The following is a 26839-nucleotide window of genomic DNA, read 5'->3' as shown; positions in this document are numbered from 1 at the left end:
GTTGACTACGCAGTTACATAGTTAGACCCTTCCTCCATACGTGCATTCCAGGGCACTTGTTTCTGGCCATTTTGGTGTCCTAGGCGAGATTCCTATTGGACTTTTAACATCATAGTTAATAGTCCAAATACAACACTCCGTTCACTGAAGATACAAAATTACAACACTGCCGTCTTCTTTTACTGATGTTCAGTTACGTAGTAAACTGCTCCAATTAACCTTATTAGTTGCAAAATGTTCCTGCAGCTGTTTCTCTTTATTAATGCTTACTTTTCCAGTCTTTTGTTGCCCCCGTCCCAACTTTGTTGAGACGTGTTGCTGCCATCAAATTCAAAATTACTTAATTTTTTTCTCAAAATGGTACGTTTCCTCATTTTAAACATTTGATATGTTTATGTTCTACTGTGAATAACATGGGTTTATGAGATTTGCAAATGTAGCAACTTTATTTTAAAAGAAAAGAACATGCAAATTAGTCTGTGATGCCTATGACTACTAATAGCTTTTATTGGAGCTTCAAAGCACGTGTGGAGAAGTTATATAGCGCACTACCTTCAGGTGAAGCAAGGGCATACTGAAGCCTCGCCCTCGTTTAGGGATTGCTTCAAGCAAGGATTCAGTTTAGGCTGGATGTTCAGAATAGCCTATGCAAAGAGGTGATGAGCACAACGAAGCTTTTGAGACAGTAACATATTTGAAGGGAAAATGATTCGGCACATCGAAGCATCCGACAGCCAGCTCTATACTGACATCTGTTAGACAATAAGTATTCTTACAGCCCTCTCGTGTCAGCTGAATATGACACGCATTCCTACAAACAAACAAAAAAAGATTTTAAAAAAAATACACGTTTATTAGGTCTGACTGAAGTTTTTTGGATCAGCAAAAATATTTGTATTTGATAAATAAGGCAATATGTGCTTGTATTAGTCTATAGTATATTTGCTTTATAAAGTTGGCTTGTTAAGTACTTTCTGCAGATAATATAATACAGAATGTGATTACTTAATTACACAAACTCAAAACTAAACAGAATACCAAAATTAACAAATGCAGAAACACATGGGTTTCAATGAACAACCTATTTATTTCTGGACAAATAGAACTTGTTTTATTATACATTCACTGAGATTAACAGTAGAATGTGAAGAAATGCACTGTTACATGTTTGTCATAAATAAAGACGAGATGAAATAGTGTTGATCTTGAATTCTGCAGTTTCAGTCAGTAAGGAAGCCTGGTTAAATGACAGTCATTTTGAAACAGCACTGGAACACTGTTTCAGATAACTGCTACAGTGAAAACTCAAGCAACCCATTGGGGTCTGCCACCATGTCTTCAAGCACATAAAAATAATTAAAAAAATTTTTTTTTACAGCTCAGACAAAGGCCAGTGCTTCCAACTCTTTTCAGAAGAAAGTAGCTCAAGCACGCTCAAAAAGGCACCAGAAGTCGCAAGATGATGTCAAACTAATTTGCATACTTTTTTTTTTTTAAAGTGCTACTCTCAGCCATCATAGACTAATTTGCATATTATTTTATATTAAAGTTGCTAAAGGGGTCTAAAAAGTCACCAGATCTAAGGACAAAGTCTCCAAGTTGGCAAAAACACTACCAAAGACTCTCGTGGCTGTATTGGATTGATGGCCACTACATCGTCTCAAACCACCCGTGATGACTGTGGATCGAAGTTGACTGGTCTAGCCTCGACCAAGTGCTGACCACTTTTACATGTACAAATGGATATTTGAGTACAAATCAGATGGAACGGAAGAGTGATTTGTATAATGATGTGCACTTGTAGAAGCTAAGCATATGTATGTAAATGTGTGTCCATAAGTTCTGGCTTGTATGCTATGCCCAAATAACCTATTGTACAAATCCACCTTATTTTACTCTAAAATATAAGTAGAAATCAGTCTGGGTGAACAGGAAGCTAGAGAAATAAAGATGGGGTGGGCTTTTTGCCTTGATGTATTCTTTCTTGCAGGGTTTAGAGTACACAGGTTATGTTTCATAATTACACATTGTTTTTATACGTTCAAGAGGCATTAAAATGGCCTCATGCAGACAACGCTAAAAGGTAAAGTTGGGTGTTTTAGCTTATTCAGTGATGCAAATTATAAAATAAACCAACACACCCATCTAATTTAATTTTTCCCCCTTGCTCCATTACCAGAAGGAAAAAAAAAAAAATTATCCTGGTAATGTTCTAGGTATATTGAACACACTAACACATTAGAGCTACCATCCGCTGTCCATAAAGGTCATGCTGTGTGCTGGCTGGACTCCCTCCACCTAACCCTGCTCAAGAGGTGGGTTGTGTCCAAAATAAACTACCCTGTATGAGAAAAGCAGTACACAAGAGGAGTAATATATAGTCTAAATTCTCAGGTGAGAAATAGTAGGTGAGGAATACACAAGATGGCAAACTGCTTCCAGTGAGATTTTGCAATCGATGGACACTACACGAGCCAAAATCCCATAATGCAACAGGACTGGTGTGGTCGAGCACAGAAAAAAGAAAAAAAAAAAAAAAAATTGTGGAAGACAGCACGTCGGCTCTAAGTATTAAACCTTGGTTAAACAGGACTACACACATACTGATTAGTACGTACTGTCAACGGCCATGCAGTAGGTACTGTCACTGTATGTGATTTCAGACGCAGAGGTGGATTTAGCCCCATAGTCTCCTATACCACCTGTTAGGGTTAGTTGCAATCCCACTTCTGTCTCAGGCTCCTATGCTCCAGAGGAGCTCAGCAAACCTCGTAAGAAAGAATACATCAAGGCAAATAGCCCACTCCATCTTTATTTCTCTAGATTCCTGTTAGCACAGTTTGTGATTTCTAGTTATATTTTCATATGAATGGCATAAAAAGACATTTAACTTAGTCAAGGGTCTGGAAAGAAAAATAATTATTTTACACGAGATAGAAATGACTGTTCAACACATTAGATGATATGCCTGCAATGCTTGACTTTAGTTGCTAGCAGTATGACAATACAAGATGCTGCATTATGGTTCTTAAGAGCTTTACAATAACGTTCCCTCCTGCTGAACACGTCAAAACATTTTTACAAGAACCTTTCAGCAATACACATGTAATACGTTCTAGTAAATTTTGCTGCTTTTCTTTTTTAATCACAAAACAGTACATTTTATCTTGTGTTCCTGATTTTGTCTCTTATGTGCAGCATAAAACAAAATGTTGCATATTTTACATCCATGTATTAAACAATTCAGACAACTGCTTTCAAAATGGTGTTAGAAATTATTAAACTTCTATCATTAAAAAGGCTATTTTAATTTAAAAAAAATAGTTATTAGAAACTCATTACTACTTACTATTTGTATGATGAGGTTTATATGCACTTTAGTTATGGAATTAAATTTATGAATTAATTTAGCAAATGTCATTTAAAATACTAGTATTTTATTCTATACTATTTATATCTTCTCAAAGTTCATTTTCCACAAATCTGATCTTGAGGTGCATACCATTGAGAGATCTGAGCACTAGTCAAGGAATCATCTTTGGAGTACAAACTGGATCTTTGATGAGGACATACTTCCTCAGTGTCAGAGCCACGACCACTTTCATTTCGTTCAAAAGCAAACGTTCTGGCCAATGCAGTTTCTACATTGAATAAAGATATTATAAACAGAATATAATCAATGGAAATAAACAGTTTACTGATCTGGACAAGTGTATATAAAGGCACTTAAGTGTACTCTTAAACGGGCAAGTGTTTAGGAGAACTTCAGAGGCATCTCAAACTGTAGAGTAGCAAAAGTTGGCAGTACTGAGACAGACATGACATGTACCAACACACTTCTTGGGAAATATTTACTGCTACAATTGATTGTGATAAAGTTTATATAGACAAAGCAGATCAATGAAAAGGTTCTATTTTGTCTTTTCTAACTGCCAGAAGCAGTGTTTAACACATGGATATGCACTTGGTGGTGTGCCCCATGCCGAGACCATCAAAGTTACATCAAAAATGGTGACAGTGTTTGCTATAGATATCTTCATGTTACTTCATCTCCTTTTCTCCACATCCCTTTGCATATGCCAGGATGTAGATTCTGAGCTATCCTGTGCAGCTTGTGACCAAAGCTTCAGCTATATTTCTGTCCTTCCAAGCTGTGGTGGATTCCAGTTCTTCTTTCCTTCCTTCTTTTTTCATTGCTGTGAGTGGACCCATGGCATTCTATGTCTGAGTGTTGGCTGTGACTTTAGCAATTCAATATCAATTGATAATCATCTATTCCTCCACTGCTGTTGTACCACCTACTGGACATTCATTTGACTGCCACAGCTCATGGGATAGGAGTGTATGTATCCCTTCATCCCTCCTACAAGCAGAGGTAATGACATTAATAGGCTGGAGTTTCCCTGTCCCTCCATTGCCCAACAGTACCAGCTACATTTATCTGCCACGCTTGACCTGTGGACTTGCAGCCAATATATCCAGCACTGAGTGGTTTCACTCAGTGAAATCGTGGTTTCAGCTTAAACCACATTCTCTCTGCATCACACCAGTGGTAGTTTCACCAGATGAAGCCCCAGTATTTAGTGGACATACCAACAGCCAGATGATGACAGCTCATGACACTACAGTGTATCAAACATACATGGGCAATTGTATGGTTGTTTTCTAGCTAAAGCAGCACCTGCAAAAGGTAGAGGTCAGTTCCTATACCATGGAGCTTATAAAGACCTTGCTCCTAACAGCAGGGCACATGGCTCAAGAGATGGTAAAACACTGCCAGTTTGGCCAAATTATAACATGGAGGTGTGGCTGGCACAGTCCACACTATTAGAAGTATGCAAAATGACCCTGCAAGGTCTGTCCTGCAAACCTGGGCTATTCCTTAGGCCTGTGGCCAAAGAGGTCCTAGAGAGGCACAGACCATCAAATCACAAAACCAGTATAACAGCACAGACCAGCCAAGTAGCCCCACTAGACTGGCTAGGGCCAAGCCAATGCTCCAATACCCTCAAAAGGCCTACAGGAACCATGCAACTGGGGCCCTAACAAAAACAAGTGTCCGAGACATCTTGTGGGTTCAGTGGAACACTCCTATACCTCACATTGAAAAAACTGCATGGAGCCCACCAGTGAAGAGCAGGAGCTGGCTGAAAAACTCGCCTATTAGACAGTGACTACATTAGGTCAATGGGTCATGATGACCCCTGCTGTTCAGAACAAAGAGTTCTGAACACCATACCATCTTATTTAGGTACAGTGAGGGAAAAAAGTATTTGATCCCCTGCTGATTTTGTACATTTGCCCACTGACAAAGAAATGATCAGTCTATAACTTTAATGGTAGATTTATTTGAACAGTGAGAGACAGAATAACAAAAAAATCCAGAAAAACGCACGTCAAAAATGTTATAAATTGATTTGCATTTTAATGAGGGAAATAAGTATTTGACCCCTCTGCAAAACATGACTTAGTACTTGGTTTAAAAACCCTTGTTGGCAATCACAGAGGTCAGACGTTTCTTGTAGTTGGCCACTAGGTTTGCACACATCTCAGGAGGGATTTTGTCCCACTCCTCTTTGCAGATCTTCTCCAAATCATTAAGGTTTCGAGGCTGACGTTTGGCAACTCGAACCTTCAGCTCCCTCCACAGATTTTCTATGGGATTTAGGTCTGGAGACTGGCTAGGTCACTCCAGGACCTTAATGTGCTTCTTCTTGAGCTACTCCTTTGTTGCCTTGGCCGTGTGTTTTGGGTCATTGTCATGCTGGAATATCCATCCACGACCCATTTTCAATGCCCTGTCTGAGGGAAGGAGGTTTTCACCCAAGATTTGACGGTACATGGCCCCGTCCATTGTCCCTTTGATGCAGTGAAGTTGTCCTGTCCCCTTAGCAGAAAAAAAAAACCCCCAAAGCATAATGTTTCCACCTCCATGTTTGACAGTGGGGATGGTGTTCTTGGGGTCATAGACAGCATTCCTCCTCCTCCAAACACGGCGAGTTGAGTTGATGCCAAAGAGCTCCATTTTGGTCTCATCTGACCTCAACACTTTCACCCAGTTGTCCTCTGAATCATTCAGATGTTCATTAGCAAACTTCAGACGGGCATGTATATGTGCTTTCTTGAGCAGCGGACCTTGCGCACGCTGCAGGATTTCAGTCCTTCATGGCATAGTGTGTTACCAATTGTTTTCTTGGTGACTATGGTCCCAGCTGCCTTGAGATCATTGACAAGATCCTCCCGTGTAGTTCTGGGCTGATTCCTCACTGTTCTCATGATCACTGCAACTCCACGAGGTGAGATCTTGCATGGAGCCCCAGGCCAAGGGAGATTGACAGTTCTTTTGTGCTTCTTCCATTTGCGAATAATCGCACCAACTGTTGTCCCCTTCTCACCAAGCTGCTTGGCAATGGTCTTGTAGCCCATTCCAGACTTGTGTAGGTCTACAATCTTGTCCCTGACATCCTTGGAGAGCTCTTTGGTCTTGGCCATGGTGGAGAGTTTGGAATCTGATTGATTGCTTGCTTCTGTGGACAGGTGTCTTTTATACAGGTAACAAACTGATATTAGGAGCACTCCCTTTAAGAGTGTGCTCCTAATCTCAGCTCATTACCTGTATAAAAGACACCTGGGAGCCAGAAATCTTTGATTGAGAGGGGGTCAAATACTTTTCCCTCATTAAAATGCAAATTAATTTATAAAATTTTTTACATGCGTTTTTCTGGATTTTTCTGTTATTCTGTCTCTCACTGTTCAAATACAACTACCATTAAAATTATAGACTGATCATTTCTTTGTCAGTGGGCAAACGTACAAAATCAGCAGGGGGATCAAATACTTTTTCCCCCCTCACTGTATGCGCTCCATGTAGTCACCTGGCTGCTTTGCTATTTGATCTCAAGAGTAAAGTGGCACAATGTAATAGCTTTGTATGCTTCTATGTAGCATTGTGTGTGTGTATGCATATATATATATATATATATATATATATATATATACATACATACATACATACATATACACACACACACACACACACTTCAGTTACAAAGCATTCAGCAAAAAATACTAGGAATTAAATGTTTCTTCCATCTCCAAGCAAACTGCTAATCAATTTAAAGGGAATCTACTATTTATACTGTCTTCCAGCAACTCGGATAATCAGCTAAAGGGTTTATATTTGGGTCCAGTGGAACTTGCATTTGAACAGTTAAACAGGCCGAATCTTTGAAGATGACACTTAAATACAGAGAAGCTGCAAATGGATGCCCTTGGTGAAAGAGGCATTAAATCCAGTATCATTATGACTAACTTATCTGTGGGTTAGTAATTTTAATTCACACGAATACATTTGTCTTATAAAGTTCCCTGGAAGTCTAGCGGCTAAGGATCCTATGCTCTCACCACCGCAGCCCGGGTTCGATTCCCAGGCAGGGCACCAACCCAGCCATTAGGGGTTGCACAAGCCAGTGCACTCTCAGTGCCAGTCCCAAGACTGGATAAAATGGGAGGGTTGCGTCAGAAAGGGCATCCGGCATAAACCTGTGCCTAATCAAATATGTGGACCAATGATCCACTGTGGCAACCCAAAGCGATGGGAGCAGACAAATGTAGAACAATATTTCCTTTATGAAACATGACTATTCATGTTGGTGATGTTTTGTAAACATAAGCTGGGTTTATCTATGGTATGATTATATTTTGCCAACTTCTTGTGCACTTCTATTGGCTTGTACTACAGAAATTGTGAATGATGTAACTTCATCTGTGTTGTCATAATACATGTTAAAGGTTTATGTCTAGGATAAACCATTACTCTTCACTAAAGATGTTTAAGTAGAATTCTATTAGGAGTTCTCAGAAAAAAAAACAAACTGTTAAATATGAAATGTCAGTGTCTACTGCAACAAGTAAACAATGAAAACTCCTATAGATACAAACCTTGGTCCAGCTGAGAAAGGCACAATGGCATGGGGTGAGCTCTTAGCAGTGTTCTCTGGCAGAAATCTCAGTGGATCAAATACCTGTAAACCACAGAAAATTTTACACCCTTGATTCTGTGTGTTAAAGTAGTGAAGACTGAAATAGTTTATCCAAGTTTACGGATGGAAAAAAATGTTACCAGTAAAAGCTGAACATAAAGTCTAGAGCAGATTCTAACACCCTGCTTGTGCAGAGGCAGATTCTACAGGCTGTGATTTTATACCTTTGGATTCCCCCAGACTGAAGGGTTGTGATGAATTCCATAAATACTGATTCCAATAACACAACCTATGGAAAACATAAAACAACTAAATGTTATGGGTCAGCCAGTACTTTCTCAATGATTATACCTTTACGACTGAACCACTCACAGTGCATGCAGATGGTCATAGAAAAAAAACAAAACAAAAAAAAAAAAAAACAGCTTGTTAGTGTTTCACCAGATTACTTCTTAGATAAGGGTCATATAAAGTCATACAAATTTCTGATGTAGTTTTTGTTGAGCTGGAGCAAGATCAATCAGGCAACAATAACAAGTGGAAATTATGATGGCAAATTGCAGCAGAATAGCTATATTAAAATAATTTTAAAAATCTATAAGTGAAAACTGCAAAAACTATTTTTATTAAAAATATTTAAATACAATTTCATATTTTGTAGGAAATCCACAGTATGCATCATCAATATGCTTGCTTTCTTAAGTTCTGAGTGTGGAGCAATGACAATCCTGAAGTAATATATGATGCAAGATCTGTGTACTCTTGCAAACTCATTCTAATCTGTTAGAATGTCTACAAGGCTACAGTTCCCTAGTTTTCAATTTTTTAGCTCTGAGACCATATTATCATGGAGAGAAAACATACCTGCAGGAACTGTTCTTCCATCAAAAAAAGTGATAGGCTTGCTCAACATTTGTCCAATTTCTGGAACAGGAGGGTACAAACGCAGGGATTCCTTAATACACATTGTGGTGTATGGTATTTTACTGAGGTCCTCCCTAAAATCCATACAGTTGGTTAGAGACTCAAAAACACAAATAGGGAAAAAAAAAAGACAGACAATAATCAATGTGCTAAATATGGACTGTCTGGGATTGAGGAGTTCACTAAGAGGAATAAATGATCCAAAACTACTACGAAAAGATAATCTATAAATATAAGCATTTTGCTAATAACTGCCTGTCTAATATAGCTTATCACTATCATAATGCTAATAACTGTACCACTCAATAGGATCCTTTCCCATCACTTGCTGGATCTCCTCTCTGCACTTCTGCTGATGATCAGGGTTGCAGGCCATGCTGTAGAAGATCCAGGAGATGCCACTGGCAGTAGTGTCGTGTCCCTCAAACATAAGTGTCCACCTCTGCTCGGATGGCTTCATCTGACAAACCCTGCTGCTGCTCGTCCTATAAATCAAGAAAAAAAAAAAAATTTGTCTCCGGGTTGTTTATTATATTCATGAATTATATTTTGTGTACAAAATCTCAAAGTGCTTTACATGTAAAACTTGAGAAGTATTTATGACGACACATTAATGCAAACAATCTACAAATCACTAATACACCAAAAAAAAAGTTAGAATATGAAAAGTATGAATTGCTACAAATCATGAAAAGTATATTTAAGATAAAATGCTGCAAAACTAGTATGTTGGGGTTTTTCTTCAATTTACTCATTATTTTCAGCAAAATACATGCATACTGCATCACCAGTGTTTCTCGAAAACTACCTTTACGCGGTCGACCATGCACAGAAAGTAATAACTTTCTACAGTACATTGACTGTCCACCTCTGCTCGGATGGCTTCATCTGACAAACCCTGCTGCTGCTCGTCCTACACATGTGAAAAAAAAACCCTGGTAAACACTCTCCCAGATAATTAATAATTAATATTAATAATTAATAATAATAATAATAATAATAATAATAATAATAATAATAATAATAATAATAATAATATTATAGTAATAATATTATTAAAAAAATCAGTGCACTTTACATATAAAAGATATTTACTATACATGTTTATACTACCCCTCCCCCCCCCCCCAACCCCCTATTAAAAAAAAAAATATGAATAGCCCAGATTATAGAAGTATGATTTTGTATATAATGCAATCTTTTACTTAATACACTTGTAATGACTTTGTAGTCATTTGGCTACATGTAGCACATCAATGTTGCACATACTATGGTTTCATCATCTACGATGAAAGAAACAAGGATGTAGTGGTGACGACATACACGAGCACATAGAAGGATATCCAGAAAGTCTAAACATCTCTTCTCTGGAACATTATCCTGGTTCTTCTTATTTAAAATTTCTTTTCTCTGTCTTATGACTTCATCTGCAAGGACAAAAGGCCAGATTTTAATAGGTTAAATTAATAGCAGCCTCCAACTGTGACCAATTTCACTCACATATACCTGTATGGCTGTGTGCAATTTTGCATGCGTTTCTGTATCTGTAGCCATGTGGACTCATGTGAAAGACGATGTCATTGTGATATGGAAAGATGCAAAACCATAGGCTTACCAGGTTGCACAGTTCATACACTGCCTTTATGTACGGGTTGGATCTTTTGAAAGGAGATTGGTTTGATAAATAGAACTTGACTTACATTCATATTAATTACGTTCATTGAAGTTTTCTGCATTTAACCCACCTCTGACAGTTGCGTTGGCAGCTAAACGCGCACTTCATTATGCTGTCCAGTGTCAGACTAACATGCTGAAAAAGTTCAAAGGTCTGCCCTGTTCTTGCATATACTTCCCACTTGTCCTTTGAGAGAGAGAGAGAGAGAGAGAGAGAGAGAGAGAGAGAGAGAGAGAGAGAGAGAGAGAGAGAGAGAGAGAGAGAGAGAGAGAGAGAGAGATTATTAAATTAAAAAAAAAAAAAGTTTGCACAAATCAAGCAAATAAATGTTTAACTTATAGCTAACAAATCTAAAATTAACTCACCAGCATAACGTTGGCGGAATCTGCTATTAGTTTCATATGAGGTTTTAAAATATCATAATGGAATCCTGGTGTGAAGAGTCGTCTGTGGCGAAACCATTTGTCCAATACAAACAAGTAAACCTTCACCTGGAGAGACAGAATAGCTGTCTGAAGTACTGACACCACTTTTCATAACTGCTCAGTTATATTATTGCTTTGTTCATATTACAAAGTTGAACTGGCACAAAAACAAAACTTTTCAAAGAGCTCTGGCATAATTAGATCTGCCTCACATTTTTGAAGCAGATCTAATTATGCCAGAGCTCTGTGAACACAGTTATGCTTAAGGGCTTACATAAAAATACTCCAGCATGTATACTTAAATTGTGGTTAATAAAATGGAAACACTGTCAAACACTGAAGTTAATGACAATATTAACTATTGCCTCCTTGTGATTTTTATTAACCTTGTTGTAGCACAATTGTAATTACTTAAGTTAAAAAATGTTTGCCCTTTTGGGGGTTTCTGTGGGTCCTTAAAGACAATCCAAATTTTACACCTTAATTTCTTAAATATGATTTTGACAGGTCTTAAATTGTTTGGATTATGAAGTTAGTTACTTTTATAAAGTTCTAAACATCAGTCTCACTTAAGTGTGTTTCTGGGAAACATTTGTATTGATCACATGGTTACAAAAATGGAATCACACACAAACTGTGCAGCCTGGTCAGAATTTATCATAGCATGCCCAGTGTGTTGCGATGTGATGTGTGGGCTAACCATGGTTTTCAATGTTCCTTCAAACTTTGTTTGCCAGAAAGGATGTGAAATAGGTCTTAAATTTAACTGGTTGAAACCTGTAGAAGCCTTGCTTTTTTGCACTGAATTTCATCTGAAATTTCTATTCTGTATAATTAGTTTACTTGCACATGTAAATCTCTTGTACAACATTACCTATCCAAGGGATGAGAAATCTATATCCAAAGTCATCCTTTGGTCCTGTGAAACAAGAAAGCAAAACAGAAGGTCTCTGAACATGACAATCAACTGACTAATTTAATCAAATTATAGGCTATTGTTTGATTTAATTATAGACAAACAACATTTTTCACCTGTTGTTGCCAGAATGGGCTTGACATAAGCTGGGTGATGGACAAACAGAAGTGTACTATCTGGGCTAAACTGCATTGGGAAAGCAAAGGGATAATGTTCTCCCCATTTGGGTATCTTCTCCAAATCTGTTCCATCTTGGTTAAACTGCAAAACATGGTCAATCTTAAATATCGACAGCATGAAATTTGAAGCACAGCATTTACATATCCTCTGATAAACTCTAAATAAAAAGAGGTTTCATGGATTTTTGGGATCTACTTGGAACCTTCTATGAAGAAGCAACATTGTTATACACAGAATTCTACATATAATCTAAGAATTTTTCTTAAAGAGGGACAGACAGGAATATTGTAGTGCACCAGATTTCTTCTCCAAGAATACATGCACTGCAAGTTATTCACAATTTACTAGTATATTCAAATAGCTTTAGTATGTTTAACAATGCCACAGCCTAGCATTCAGTTTATTACACAATATGTTTTCTGTGACAGCACAATCATTTAGGCTAAATGCAAGCAGTATCTCAATAAACTGAATAGACAAAAGGTTGAATTTGAGTCTCTGCACAAGAGAAGTAAGGGATTAAGTTCTGTAATAATAGTTTCCAGTCCACTGTGTGGATTTTCCGTTTGCAAACCATTCAGGTAAGTGAAAGAATCTGTAATATACTATATGATACAAGTCGACAAATACTGTAGTACACGGCTATATTTTCACGAGCATGTTTAAATTGACACATTAATGTTGCACTCTTTACAGCCGCCGAAGCGAAATATTTTAGTCTGATTTGAAGCGTTTTGTATTCACTCCTACCTCTGTAACATGTCCGAGAAGTCAGTGGCCAAGAGGTCCAGGAAACTGCTCTAAGGCACGCATCCACCTCTTTATAGACCATTTAATCAGCACCGCTGAAATGTAGATTATACACAAGACTGCGAACACATGATAGAAGTGAGATGTTTCCAAGTTAAACAGCTAGTTTCGCGAAATAGCTATAGAGCTCCATATTGAGTTACCGCCACCACCCCACTGTTAAATGCGTGAGTGAGCACACACACAGAGACACACCTTTCTGGACACGACATACATCCATAGTAAATATGAATCAACCAGTTCAAAATATGATCTTCAAAAGAACAGCAGAGAAGGCTAAATTAAAAGTTAGAACTACATCTAAACCTACACAAAAAAAAAAAAAAAAGAGATGGTTTAAGAAAGCTGTCCGTAGAGAAGAGACTGCACCAGCAGTGCACACTAAATAAAATGGAGACATAGCTACACTTCCTCACTGAATGCACTAAATATATCCACATGCCATCATACACAGAACGTTTCCCCAACAATAGCATATGGTTCCCGTTTGGTTATTTTTTTTTGGGGGGGGGACCAAATAACGTTCTATGAATATTCTATGTGGGTTCTTTTTTGTTACCAAAAACTAACCTTCCTAGAACTTTGCAGGGAGGTTTTTATGTGTAACAACCTAAAGAGAATCAATACAGAACGTTCTCTAATAGTTATTTTCAGGTCAATTTAGAGCAGTAGTTCAACAAGAGGGGCCCTGGGAGGTGAGGAGCAGAGAGATCAGAAGGGGGGGGCGCAAGTTGTTTAATAAGAAAAAACACCCCACAAAAAAAAAAAAAAAAAAAAAAAAAAAAAAAAAAAAAAAAAAAAAGACAGGGAATCATTTGGGGACTTGGTGTATTTTATTGCTTTTCAAATAGAATGTGCATGCATGAAAAACCCAGCGTTCCCTCTCCCTCTGTAATAGGGACTTTAAGCAACATCTGCAAATGGAACGGCAACAGCATTCAACTGCTAGTTTGTGACATATTACTGTAATGCTGGCATCAGAGAAATTAAAGTTATGATCAGAGAAATGGTGTTGACCACATTTGGCCAAATATGTTTGGTTTCATGCATCTGTTGGCGTGTAGGCCAATTCACAGAGGTCCAAAAGCCACCTTTGCCAGGGTCTCAGTAACAGTTTCAAAACAGCCCCATCCATAGTTCCTTTCACAAAGCTCTTGAAGGAAGTGTTTTGCATCGAGTAAAAGTGGAGCAATAATGCCAAGTGGATCATATACAAATTGTACAATTGAGAAAATGCCTCTTCTAGTAAAACTTCTGTCTTTCATGAGAACTTTATAGTTAAAGGCATCACTTTGTGTTCTACTGCATACCCAGTACTCTTTCAAAAGGCAAATTTTCTCTGTCCAAACTCTGATCTTTTACTACATCAGCCATATCTTCTTCTGGAATTGATGTCTTTACTGCTTTGCTCGCACTTACCCATTTTGTCAATTTGAATCCTCCTTCAGTATATACATTTCGGAGCTCCTTATTCAGTGATATAGCCTGTTCTGTGGCTACTGACTATAGTCAGTCATCAACATAACTTTTCCTCAATAGTGTGGATAACATCATACTTGTCAAAATTATCTTTGCTGTCTTCCTCTATGCAAAGTTAGTACAACTTGGATGTCAGCTCCAATAAAATGTAGTCATTCTGTATTCTTCAATTTCTTTATTGATGTCTCCATCTGACAACCACAGAGAATACCAATAATGACACCTACTTTTGCAATGTAGCTGATATTCAAGCATTCTTCCAAAACTAAAATAGCTTCAGGTGCATTATTCCCAGTTTGACCTCTCTGCTTGCTGCTGTTGCCATCAGCAAAGAAGGAGGACAAAGATGTGTGGCCACTTAATTTTCAAACTCTATGATTAAATCAGCTGTGTTTTCAGTCATAAAGGCTTGCATAGCCCATGAGTCAAGCTTAATCAGTTTGTGTACGTGTCAAAAGGCCTTGAGGATTCATTCCTAGAGCCTCAACACATGAGATCAGGAGCTTAGCCCAGCTTGGCCAAGAGTGTGGGGGGGGTTCTGAATCTAGCCTTATTTTTTGACTGAAGAGGCCCAGCTACCAGCCAGTATTCTGCTGCCTAAGAGCAGCTCAATTAGCTGGCAGCTAAGGTGTGCTTGCAAGCATCAGTCTGGCACCAAAGGAACACTATCAGTTCCAATGGATGTTATTGGAGAAAGGGGGCCATCCATTTACATTCACCCAGTCAAACCTAGCACAGTCAGAGTTGGTGATTGAACAGGTGGTGCAGGAGAATTTTCAGCACCCAAGGTCTGGTTGGTACACTGGTATTTGTCCAGTTTCTCCAACCTTACACTTGTTTGCAGGACCACATGTCTGCATTTGTGGGCTCATGAACACTGAACATTGTCCTCCCTAGCCCCAGATATTGGAGCAAGCTCATCACCTTCTCTTCATTCTGTCTTGACAGCATGTCTGACAAAGAGAGCTGGCACACTTCCAAGCTGATTGAAAGTTAGTCAGGTCCTCTAGGCCTTGACAGTTCTGTGGACTCAATCACCTAAATGTGAATCAAGTTCCTGCCTTCCCCAAATATGCTTCCTTCCTCCTGGCCCTCCCTCTGAAAGGCATGTGACAAACACTCCAGCCCAGGTTGCTGCAATCAAAGTTGCAGAGTGAGTTGATACACAAACTGGAAAAATTGAAACAATTGTCAGTCCTAAAGGCACATTATGCTTTTGCACACTGCTGATAACTTAATGACCGTCCACTTGGGTGTTTAAATTCATATGAGCAGTTGTGTTTTATATTTTCCAATGGCCAGGCATTTATATCCAATCTTTAACCACTACTGCCACACATACCCCTGCAGATTTTGGTGACTATACTAATGATTTGAGGGCAGTACTAAGGCAAGCCAGCCTTACAGCAAACCTGGATAAGTGTGCAGATGTTGAAACACCTGAATGTACAGAATTAAGTGAGCAGGTAACTGAAAAGCCAATTAATATCTGCCACTATATTCAGAGGGAGTTACTTTACAGATGAATTCAACACTTGCAGGAACTGGTGAAACATACCCTATATTTGAGTATTTCAATAAGAATTACTCCATTACCTTGGAATTTGTGTGATTTAAGACCAAATTAAGTATGCTTCACCTAATGCAAGAATACATGCAATAATTTTTCAAGATCAGCTTTGAGGGAATATAGTCACATAGCCCCTTTTAAGCACAAAGGCTCCATAGCACATATCCAAAAGGTATGCTTGCTATACATTTCTTTAAATGAAAGGCTGGTATTCACCATTCCAACCCCAGTACTTTTAGTATTACAAGAGTCTAATTTTTTTTTTTTTTTAACAGTCAGATTTTATTATACACTGTAGCAACAGAGGCACAGATAAAACCTTTCACCAGCTTTGTCCAAGAAGAGCTCCAACTCTGCATAATTCAAGTTCTCCTCCCTCAATTTGTGCACTGGTCACCCTTAACCTCCCAGGCACTGCTGGAGATGGTCTCCATACTCATTACATAAATTAGAACATCCAAGTTTGGCTCTCATGCAAAAACAGGAACAATGGAAAAAATCTAGGGCTCAACTGTTCACACAAAATTACACTTCATCCCACTTAAGTGAAGAAAGGACAAAATGGGGGTAATGACAAACCTGAGGGATCTGGGGCAGGACAGGAAGTGTCACAGCAAGCACAAACCGAGTCATTTCCATACAACTCTGACCACCTAAAAGCACAGCAACTATTTACTTTACATTTATGTAAATCAATGAAGTTTATGTAAGCAATGTAACACCATGAACCTTACCCTTGTTTATCTGCCATGTAGGAACATGATTTAGTGCTTGAAGTTGGTATCCCTGGTCCAGAAGCATTTCACAATGAATGAACACTTCCTGGGGAGGGGGGATGGATGAGAAGAAAATCACAGGTCAATTGTACATTGTAAAAGTTCTTTGCAGTACATCAACTTATTTTAGCATTACTGTTCTGCAAGTAACATGTCCTGAAAAACATCTATGCCATTTGCTTGCCTGGCAAGTTATTTGAATTCCATTACAAGGATGTTGGACAAACAGGGTCAGCTTATGACATGCATTTACCTTCTTGTCTGTAGGATGGGAGACCATGTCCTTAAACACAAGGGCTCCCACAGAGAACCTTGATGTGGCCTTATCCTCAGTAGGGTAAAATATGCTATGAGGAGTGTTCTTGCTGTCCACCATGCATCTGCACAGAAGGATTATTTAAAGCAACCAACTACAACTAATGGAACTACATATAAGCAAAGGCTAGCATTAGCCGATTCATTACCCATAGTTGTCAGTGTATAATGTCAGGGTTCTGAGAAGCAGTGATGTAATACTTGCTTAAGTAGAGCCTCTTTCCAGCATGAGGATGGGGAGTTATGGCCTCGAAATACATGGGCTGGCCAATCATAAGTTTGCCAACTAGCAAGAAGTTCCCAATTTGCTGGAAGAGAGAATTCATCTTTACAATGAAGCACCTCTGCCCTAAAGCATAAGTCCTTCCATGATACAGCTCATTTGATCTACTCCAATTTAGTTTTCTGATGACCATGTTGGGCTAAAGAGGTTGATTTTATTCACAAGCCAAAAACTTCAGAGACAGTTTAGATGTCAAAGTAAATAAGCTTCATTGAAAGCTAGTGTGACTGTCTGCAGAGAGGCCAAATTGTACATACACAAGCATGTCTATATACCTCCCTGACACAGTAAAATTATCCCTAGGTGTGGCATTCAACTTTCTCTAGAACAGACCCATCACCATTTCCTTAACTAATTATTCACATCCATATGATACCTTATCTTTGTGGCACATGCATAGTCAGTTGTATGTTCTTTAAAAGTTTTACCAGACCTGGATTTTATTAGGTCACATTTCACCCTATAGCCTCATCTTGGTACTTTTCCCCTTGAACTCTTCTCTCCTTTTGTCACTGATTTGCAAGCTTAGGGGGCTTAGTTCAGAAACCCAGTTCTGGAATGTGCAATTTATTGCCAGAGTGAATTTGCTTTAGACAGACACAAAGCACTTAATTTACACACTTAGAATACCACCTGTTGGAAGTGTTTTATAGTTTTAAATTAGACAATTCTTCTAACTCAAGCCACACTCAGAATATAACCATGTATTTATTGATTATACATATAGATTATGCTTTAACCCACAGATTATTCAATTATGTTTTAAGTAGTAATTCAAAGTGTAGTTTACATAGTACACTTCATTAACATATCCAAAAGTTAGTTATACATATTGATCACACTTCATAGATATTTTCTATAACCATAGTAGAAAGTTAAGGAGACACCCAGTTCACCACCCAACATGGTCACTTGCCTTTTCTTCAAAAAGGGACCTTCATCTTACTGAGATTGAATAATGTTCACATTCACAGATGACTGGTAGCTTCCCAAAATGGAAGTGTGGGGGAAAGAACAGTCAGGCAATGCCAACAAGGCTAGTGTTTTTAGCCATATTAACATTGTTAGACCAATCCTACAAGTTCAGGCTCAGCTCATCATTGCACTAAAACAGCTTCCCAATTCAACCAAATGACATGGGAAGTGGAAGTTGGACTGGTTTAAATATGCATATACGATTTTGCATAAACCCAGAAGGATAAACAAGCACTGCCCAACACTTAAGCATTTACTAGGCTTATGAGATCTGGCCTTACATACAGGGAAGGTTCTGTGGACTTACCATCTACAGGTGTGAGGGAGACTCCACCTTGTAAGCTCAAGAAAACGGTCCCTGCTTCCACTTGATATCCAATGTGGTAGGAGTGGAAATGCCTATAATGCAAGCATTGATGTTCAGCCTTACGAGAAGCAGCACATACAACTGCAGTTTAAAAAAAAAAAAAAAAAAAAAAAAAAAAAAAAAAAAAAAAAATTTCTAACTTGTAACACTCCAGTGGCACAGAAAATGGTAGGTCACAAATAACTGGTTCATCAGTCAGAGGCTCAAAGAACAGAGTGTTTGAATAAAGGACATCGGTCTCATTTTCCTGTAGAGACAGAAGTTGAGGAAATTATGGCAGATACAACTTAAGAGGTTTACTTTGCACACAAACAATTCCCCCCCCAGAAAACTTAGCCAATTAGAAATACATACATGACATTGTACATTGCAGCTGTTGATGGGATACAGGAAGTAGTAATACTCAGGTGTCTATTCACAGGACATGTTCCCACTGAGATATTTCCCAGCATCTTGACTGGTAAAGAGACTCTTCAGAACCCTCACATAAATCCAGTCAACATAGAACAAAAGCTCCATACTTCTTGGTTTAGAAGGCAAGGGAGCTGCTGTTGCAGGAGGAGGTGATTGCAACAATATAGATTCCATCAAAGCAGGTAGCAGTCAGTCTAAGGTTTCTTGCAGATTTAAAAATAAGCTTATGGACATCTGAAGAACTGAGATCTGCTGAAACTGTGGTAATTTCAAAAGGTGGACACAGTATTAGGAGTTGGGTTTACTGGAGTCTGAGCCTTGTATTTTGGCAATGATTCCTCCAGATCAGGCCATAGGTCATCTGATGCAGCTTCATCAGTCATAGAAGGATAAGAACTCACCATGTACAGCAGCACTACTGAGAGTAACACAGCTTCCAATAACATTTTTCACACGTTTAAAAGACCTCCAAGAATGCCTTTCAAACCAAAATTAGCCTATTTATAGCAGCTCTTGAGGCGGCAGAGGCGTGGTTATGGTGTGATTGGGTGTGCTCTGCACCTGGTGTTAATTGGCTCAACCAAATTGGCTTTCAAAGGACTATTTATTCTATACAAAGTATGACTTCTGCAAGTGAACTTGTTAGTGTGCTGTGTGTAACTTTACATACGGTATATTCTGTACTATTTACTGTAGATAGACAGATAGATAGATAAATAGATTTTATTTAGTAATGTATTTAAGCCCACTAAGTAATTTATTTCTTTAGTCACTTTGAGGGATTTCTAAGAAAAATTACAGCAACATTGTCAGTAAAAGCAACAGATTCTGCAAATTGAGAAGTTTTCTTTTTATTTCACATTATGACTATAGTAGATTTAATGCAGAATGTAGGATTTGTCTTAGCATGAGGTCCCCCAAACCTACCGAAGACACAGTGACCACTTCGACTAAGCAATAATGACGGGTCAACTTATAGTCATGCATTTTCTAAAGCTAAGTATTACTTTTAGAATATATATACTCAGCAATAAAATAAACGTCACTTTTTCAGGAGACTGTGTTTTAAAAATAATTTAGTAAAATCTGAATATGCTTTTCTTTTCTTTCTTTTTTTTTTTTTACAGATCTTTATTGGAAAGGGTTTAAACAATGTTTTTCATGCTTATTCAATGAACTGTAAACAATTATTGCACATGCACCTGTGGACTGACTCTGAAATACACCAGAAGAAAGATGCCTAGGGTGCCCGCTCACCTGCATGAACATGCCATAGGCCTGCTGCAGGGAGGCATGAGGACTGCAAATGTGGCCAGAGCAATAAACTGCCTAAATAAGATGCCTAAGACAGTGCTACAGGGAGACAGGAAGGACAGCTGATCGTCCTTGCAGTGGAAAATTACATGTAACCATGTGTCCCCCAAGGCGTGATCGAGAATTTGTAAATGCCTTGGTGGAAGAGTGGAGTAACATCTCACAGCAAGAAGTGACAAATGTCCATGAGGATGAGATGCACTGTAGTACTTAAAGCAGCTGGTGGAGACACCAAATACTGACTGTTACTTTTAATATTGGACCCCCCCCCCCGTTCAGGGACTCATTATTCCATTTCTGTAAATCAAATGTCTGTGAAACTTGTTCAGTTTAAGTCTTAGTTGTTGAATCTTTTTATGTTAATACAAATATTTACACATGTTAAGAAATTTGCTGGAAATAAAAGCAGTTGAATGTGAGAGGACGTTTCCTTTTTTTTTTGCTTACTATATTTAAACTAAAATATCAGCTCAAGTCAATATCAAAATCATGTCATATTGCGATGCTGCACTTGAGCTATAATCAGTGTATTTGTCTTGTTTTTCAGTATAAATATATAAACATCTTTAAAAAGGAATAAATTAATTTGATAAAGAAACTGCAGAGAATTAAGTGTACTTTATTTTTCATTGAGAAGAATTGAGAAAATACACAAATCATAATATCCAATGCATGTTTGATTTTCATGTTAATTTATACTTTTATGAAGATTGTGAGGTTGTGTTTTCTTTGTGTTTTATGTTTATTTATTTATTTAATTGTTCATCTAATTCTGATTGTTTGTTTAATCTAATATATTTAACTTGTGTTGCCTTTTTTCTGTGTGAAATTTGCAGATGATAGTGGTGGAAGAGTGAATCTGTTTTTGGAGAAGTTGATCAGAAGCTGAAAAATTAATCTGTGTTTATAATTACAATTAATTTTTTAATGATGGTGTTCTTGCAGATTTTTATCTATGAAAAGGTTTTCATGTGTGTGTGTGTTTTTTAAACAAACTAAATAAGTACTGCTTTGAATGCCCAGAGATTTGTTGCTTGTTATTTTATGTAAACAATGGATCATCAAAAACGTGGATTGTGTGCTGATTATTAATTTATATACACTGATTTGTTTTATGATTAATGATGCATGAATGCATAAATATTAAAAATAAATTATGAAAATTGAAGTTAAGAGAATGTTAAGGTAATTTCCTACAACCCTAAACAATGTTCTATTGTATTCTATTGTAAAACTTTACTGGCTAACCAAAAACAAATGTTTGTTCAGGGAACCAAAAGTTGTGAGCTGGGATTTGAACAAAATTATTCATTAAAATGAACGAAATCATCCCCAATTTTAGCTGCCTCTCAGACCCAGACAAACTGCCCAATACGGACACACACACACACACACACAATTGTCCTCTTTATTTTTGGTACTTATATAATTAGTTGAACTTTTTTTTTACGTACTTATTTCTGTAGTTATCTCCTACTTTGTTCCCACAGTCTGTATCTCTTTGGAGCAACTTCCTTTTATATAGTCACTTCTGTCTCAGGCCTCTGAGCTCCAGAAGTGCTCAGAGAACCCTGCACAAAGAAATACATCAGGGCAAAAAGCCCACTCCATCTTTACTTCTGTAGCTTCTGGTTAGCCCAGCTTTCTATTTATATTTTCCTATGAATGGCATTAAAATATGCAATTGAGGCAAGGCTCTGGAAAGAAAAAGAACCATTGGCTCGTGTGAGATAGAAATGTTTATTCAATGCAGTCGCTAGATGGCAGTAAGACCATACTAGACAAAGCATTATGGTTGTTAAGAGGTTTATAAAAACCTTCCCTCCTGGAGAACATGTCGAAACATTTCTACAAGAACCTTGCAGCTGTCCTTTGTTTTAAATATGTAATATTTTCTAGTATATTGTATCTTGTTTTTACCTGTTGTGTCTTATGTGCAGTATAAATCAAAATATGTTGCATATTTTACATCCATGTATTAAAAATTGCAATACCCCACACTTATAAGTCAGTGCTTCAGATAATAAAGACAAGTGCTTTCAAAATGAAGTGTCAGAAATTATGAACTATTATTTTATATACATCTTTCTCATTAAATAGTCTATTTTGCTAAAAAGGTATTATTACAAGCTTGTTAATACTGCTTACTATTTGTATTATGAGTTTTATATGCACTTTAATTATGGAATCACATTAATGAATCAATTTAACACATATTACTTAAAATACCAGTATTGTTATTATATACTATTTATATCTTCTCAAGGTTAATTTTCCACTAATCTGATCTTGAAGGATCATCTTTGGACTATGAACTGGATCATTGATGAGGACATACTTCCTCAGTGTCAGAGCCACGACTACTTTCATCTCATTCAAAGCAAAGTTCTGGCCAATACCGTTTCTACAGTGAATAAAGATAATATTATAAACAAAATATTATCAAAGGAAATAAACAGTTTACTGATCTGAACAGGTGTGTATAAGGCACTTAAAAGTACTCTTAAATGGGCAAGTGTTTAGGAGAACTTCAGAGGCATCTCAAACTGTAAAGAGTTGCAAAGGTGTCAGTACTGAGACAGACATGACATGTACCAACACACTTCCTTGTTGGGAAATATTTCTATGGATGTGCTCTTGTGTGCACCATACTGAGACCATCAACAAAGTTGACTGATGAACTATTTCTATAGATACTTCAAGTTACTTCATCCCTTTTTCTGTACTTGCCTTTGTATATGCCAGACCAGATATACCCTCACTGAACACTAGATTTGCTTGTATTTCCTCATTTGTAAGTCGCTTTGGATAAAAGCATCTGCTAAATGAATAAATGTAAATGTAATTGTAGATTGATCACTGTTTAGATAATTGCATGAATGAGTAGATGTACAGGTGTTCCGAATAAAGTGTGTAGATTCTGAGCTTTCCTGTGCAGCTGTGACCACAGCCACAGCTATATTTTTTCAGTCCGCAGAAGCTGACTGGAACACTCCAATTTTTCTCTTCTATTTTGTTCTGACTCCGTTTTTCACTGCTGTGAGTGGACCAATGGCATGTACTGTCAGAATGTTGGCTGTGACTTGGTATAATGAATTGCTAATTTCTAGCTTAGCTTGCTAATTTACACTCCAAATGACTATCCCTCCAATACTGTTGTACCACCTACTGGACATCCATTTAGCTGCTTCGTCTCATGGGATATGAGTGTGTGTATCCTTTAATATTCCTCCTACAATCAGAGCTAATGACATTAATAGGCTGGAGTGTTCCTCCATTGCCTAACAGTTCCAGCCACATTGTTGCTGAGCCAGAAAACATTATTTGCCACCCTGGACGTCTGGACTCACGGCTAATGTTTCAGCTTGTGTACTGAACCAGACTGAGAGATTAAAGGCTCAATAAACCTTTGCAGGTGTTTTGAGTAAATTAGCTGATTAGAGCTCTGTTCAGGTTGACATTTCTGTATTATAAATTCTTTATTCTAATATTCTGTGATACTGGATTTTTGATTTCCATGATCTGTAAGCAAAATCATCAAAATTAAAACAAAAAGGCTTGTAATATTTCACTTTATGTGTAATGTATCTAGAATATATGAAAGTTCCACTTTTTGAATTAAATTATGGAAAAAAAATGTACTTTTTCCAGGATATTCTAAATTTTTGAGATGCACCTATATATTTGTGGTTTGAAACATGACTATTCACACCATGATGAAGGTGATGATTATAATTATTGCTGTTTTGTAAACATGGAACACATAAGCTAATTTATCTTGGTTATAATTGTACTTTGCCTACTTCTTGTGCACTTCTGTTGGCTCATACTACAATATAAATTGGGTGTAGTTTAACGTCATGTGTCATAATTCATGTTAAAGATGTATGCCTAGGATAAACCTTAAACTCTTTGCAAAAGATATTTTGAATTTAAGTAGACTTTATTATTAGAAGTTCTTCTCAGAAACTTACACATACTAAATTATGATAATTTGGTAAAAAAAAAAAATACATTTTAGATTTAAAAATGAAATGTCAATGTCTAATGCAACAAGACAACAATGTAAACTCCTATAGATACAAACCTTGGTCCAGCTAAGAAAGGCACAAAAGCATGGGGTGATCTCTTAGCAGTGTTCTCTGGCAGAAATCTCAGTGGATCAAACACTTGTAAACCACAGAAATTTCACACCCTTGATTGTGAAGACTGTAATATTTTATCTAGGTTTATGGACAGAAAAAAGGGTTACCTGTAAAAACTGAACATAAAGTCTAGAGCATATTCTGACACTCTGCTTGTGGAGAGGCAGATTCTACAGGCTGTGATTATATGTTCACTTTAAATACATTTTCATCTTTTGTAGGAAATCCACAGCATGCATTATCAATATACTTGCTTTCTCAAGTTCTGAATGTGGAGCAATGACAATCCTAATGTAATATTAGTATATGATGCTAGATCATAGCCACTTGCAAACTCAAATGTCTACAAGGCTACAGTTTAGAATTACTTTAGCTCTAGGAGGCCATCTTGTCATGAAGAGAGAAAACTTACATGTAGAAACTGTTCTTCGATCAATAAAAGTAATAGGCTTGCTCAACATTCGTCCAATTTCTGGAACAGAAGGGTACATACACAGAGATTCCTTAATGCACATTGTGGTGTATGGTATTTTACTGAGGTCCAGCTCAGATAGCTTCATCTGACAAACCCTGCTGCTGCTTGCCCTACACATGTGACCCCCCCCCCCCCCCCCCCCACACACACAAGTAACCAAGTAAAACACACTCTCTCCCAAATAATAATAATAATGATAATGATAATAATAATAATAATAATACTTCTTCTACTACTACTACTAATAATAATAGCTATTATTATTATTATTATTATTATTATTATTATATTTTTAATTTTGATTTATGAATCTCAAAGTGTTTTACATATAAAATATATTAAACTATTTATAATAAGGTACATGAATAAAACAACCTACAATCATTAACCACAAATTCAAAACCACAAATATGAGAATTGAAACAAATCATAAAAGGAATATTTACAATATAATATATACTAGTATATACTACCATGGGTTGGATCTGCTGAAAGGAGATTGGTATGATAATTAATACTTGACTTATATTTAAGATAAGATAAGGTAATACTTTATTAATCCCCAGATGGAGAAATTATGTAATTTACATTTACATTTATTGCATTTGGCACACGCCCTTATCCAGAGCGACGTTGGATGAGTCATGGTTCTAGCTTTGTGAATTAAAAAGTTCTACATGGAAACTTCTCTGAAACTGAAAGTGTTGTAGAGTACACAGAACCTTTAAAGTTTTCCCTAGACAAAGAGAGAACAATCTGTACCAGATTTTTTTTCTAAGAACACATGCAGTCCAATTCACAATTTTCTAGTTTAATAATATGGATGTAGTAAGGCATGTTTAAGAATAACAATCAATTCATCACCAACGATTTTTTGCTTGTTTTGTAACAACCTTATCATTTTAGAAGTAACTTAATAAACTTAACTGACAAAAGTTTGTATTTGTTCTCCTGAGTCTCTGGGCAAGAGAAGTAAGGGATTATGTTCTGTAATACTATTTTATAGCCCACTGTGTGGCTTTTCTGGTTGCCAACCATTCAAATGACATGAAACAATCTGTAATATACTGTTATATATTTGATATGTCTACATATAAATAAGATTGATATAAGGCTACTGTAGTCCACGGCTATATTTTCACGTGCATGTTTGAATTCTGACACATTATTAATAGTGGTTTAACTCAGTGGTTCCCAAAGTTTTCCAGGGCAAGGCCCCCCAAATGGCATTAACATGGCCTCCCTTTTTCAAGATGTCTTTAAAACACATTAAAAATACAGACTTCTGAATATATCCCGCTTTTTTTATTTATTAATAATTACATCTTGCATCTTTACATTAGATTAGGAATTGATTGTGTGTGTGTGGTTGTCTGAAAGTGAGAAAGAGAAAGTAATGTATTTATTTATTTTTCACATGAAAAATGGCGGCCCCCACTTTGAAAACCACTGGTTTAACTTGCACTCTGTATGCGAAATTGCCATTAAATCTTTTTCAGTCGCCGAAGCGAAACATTTTAGTCTGATTTGAAGCGTTTTGTATTCACTCCTACCTCTGTAACATGTCCGAGAAGCCAGTGGCCAGGAGGTCCAGGAAACTGCTCTAAGGCACGCATCCACTTCTTTCTCTTTATAGACCATTTAATCAGCACCGCTGAAATGTAGATTATACACAAGACTGCGAACACATGATAGAAGTGAAATGTTTCCAAGTTAAACGGTGTTAGTTTCGCGAAATAGCTATAGAGCTTCATATTTAGTTACCGCCGTAGTCTGCGAACACCCCACTGTTGACATGAGTGAGTGAGCGCAGA

At 37.2% G+C, this 26839-nt stretch overlaps 1 pseudogene; it reads right to left on the bottom strand.

Moving 5' to 3' along the window:
- Positions 1 to 88: 88 nt before the first annotated feature.
- On the bottom strand, positions 89 to 26839 carry LOC108269385 (cytochrome P450 4A4-like; annotated as a pseudogene).

The sequence above is a fragment of the Ictalurus punctatus genome, chromosome 1 (assembly GCF_001660625.3).
Source record: "Ictalurus punctatus breed USDA103 chromosome 1, Coco_2.0, whole genome shotgun sequence".
Taxonomy (NCBI): domain Eukaryota; kingdom Metazoa; phylum Chordata; class Actinopteri; order Siluriformes; family Ictaluridae; genus Ictalurus; species Ictalurus punctatus.
This window is presented reverse-complemented; position numbering and strand designations above follow the sequence as displayed.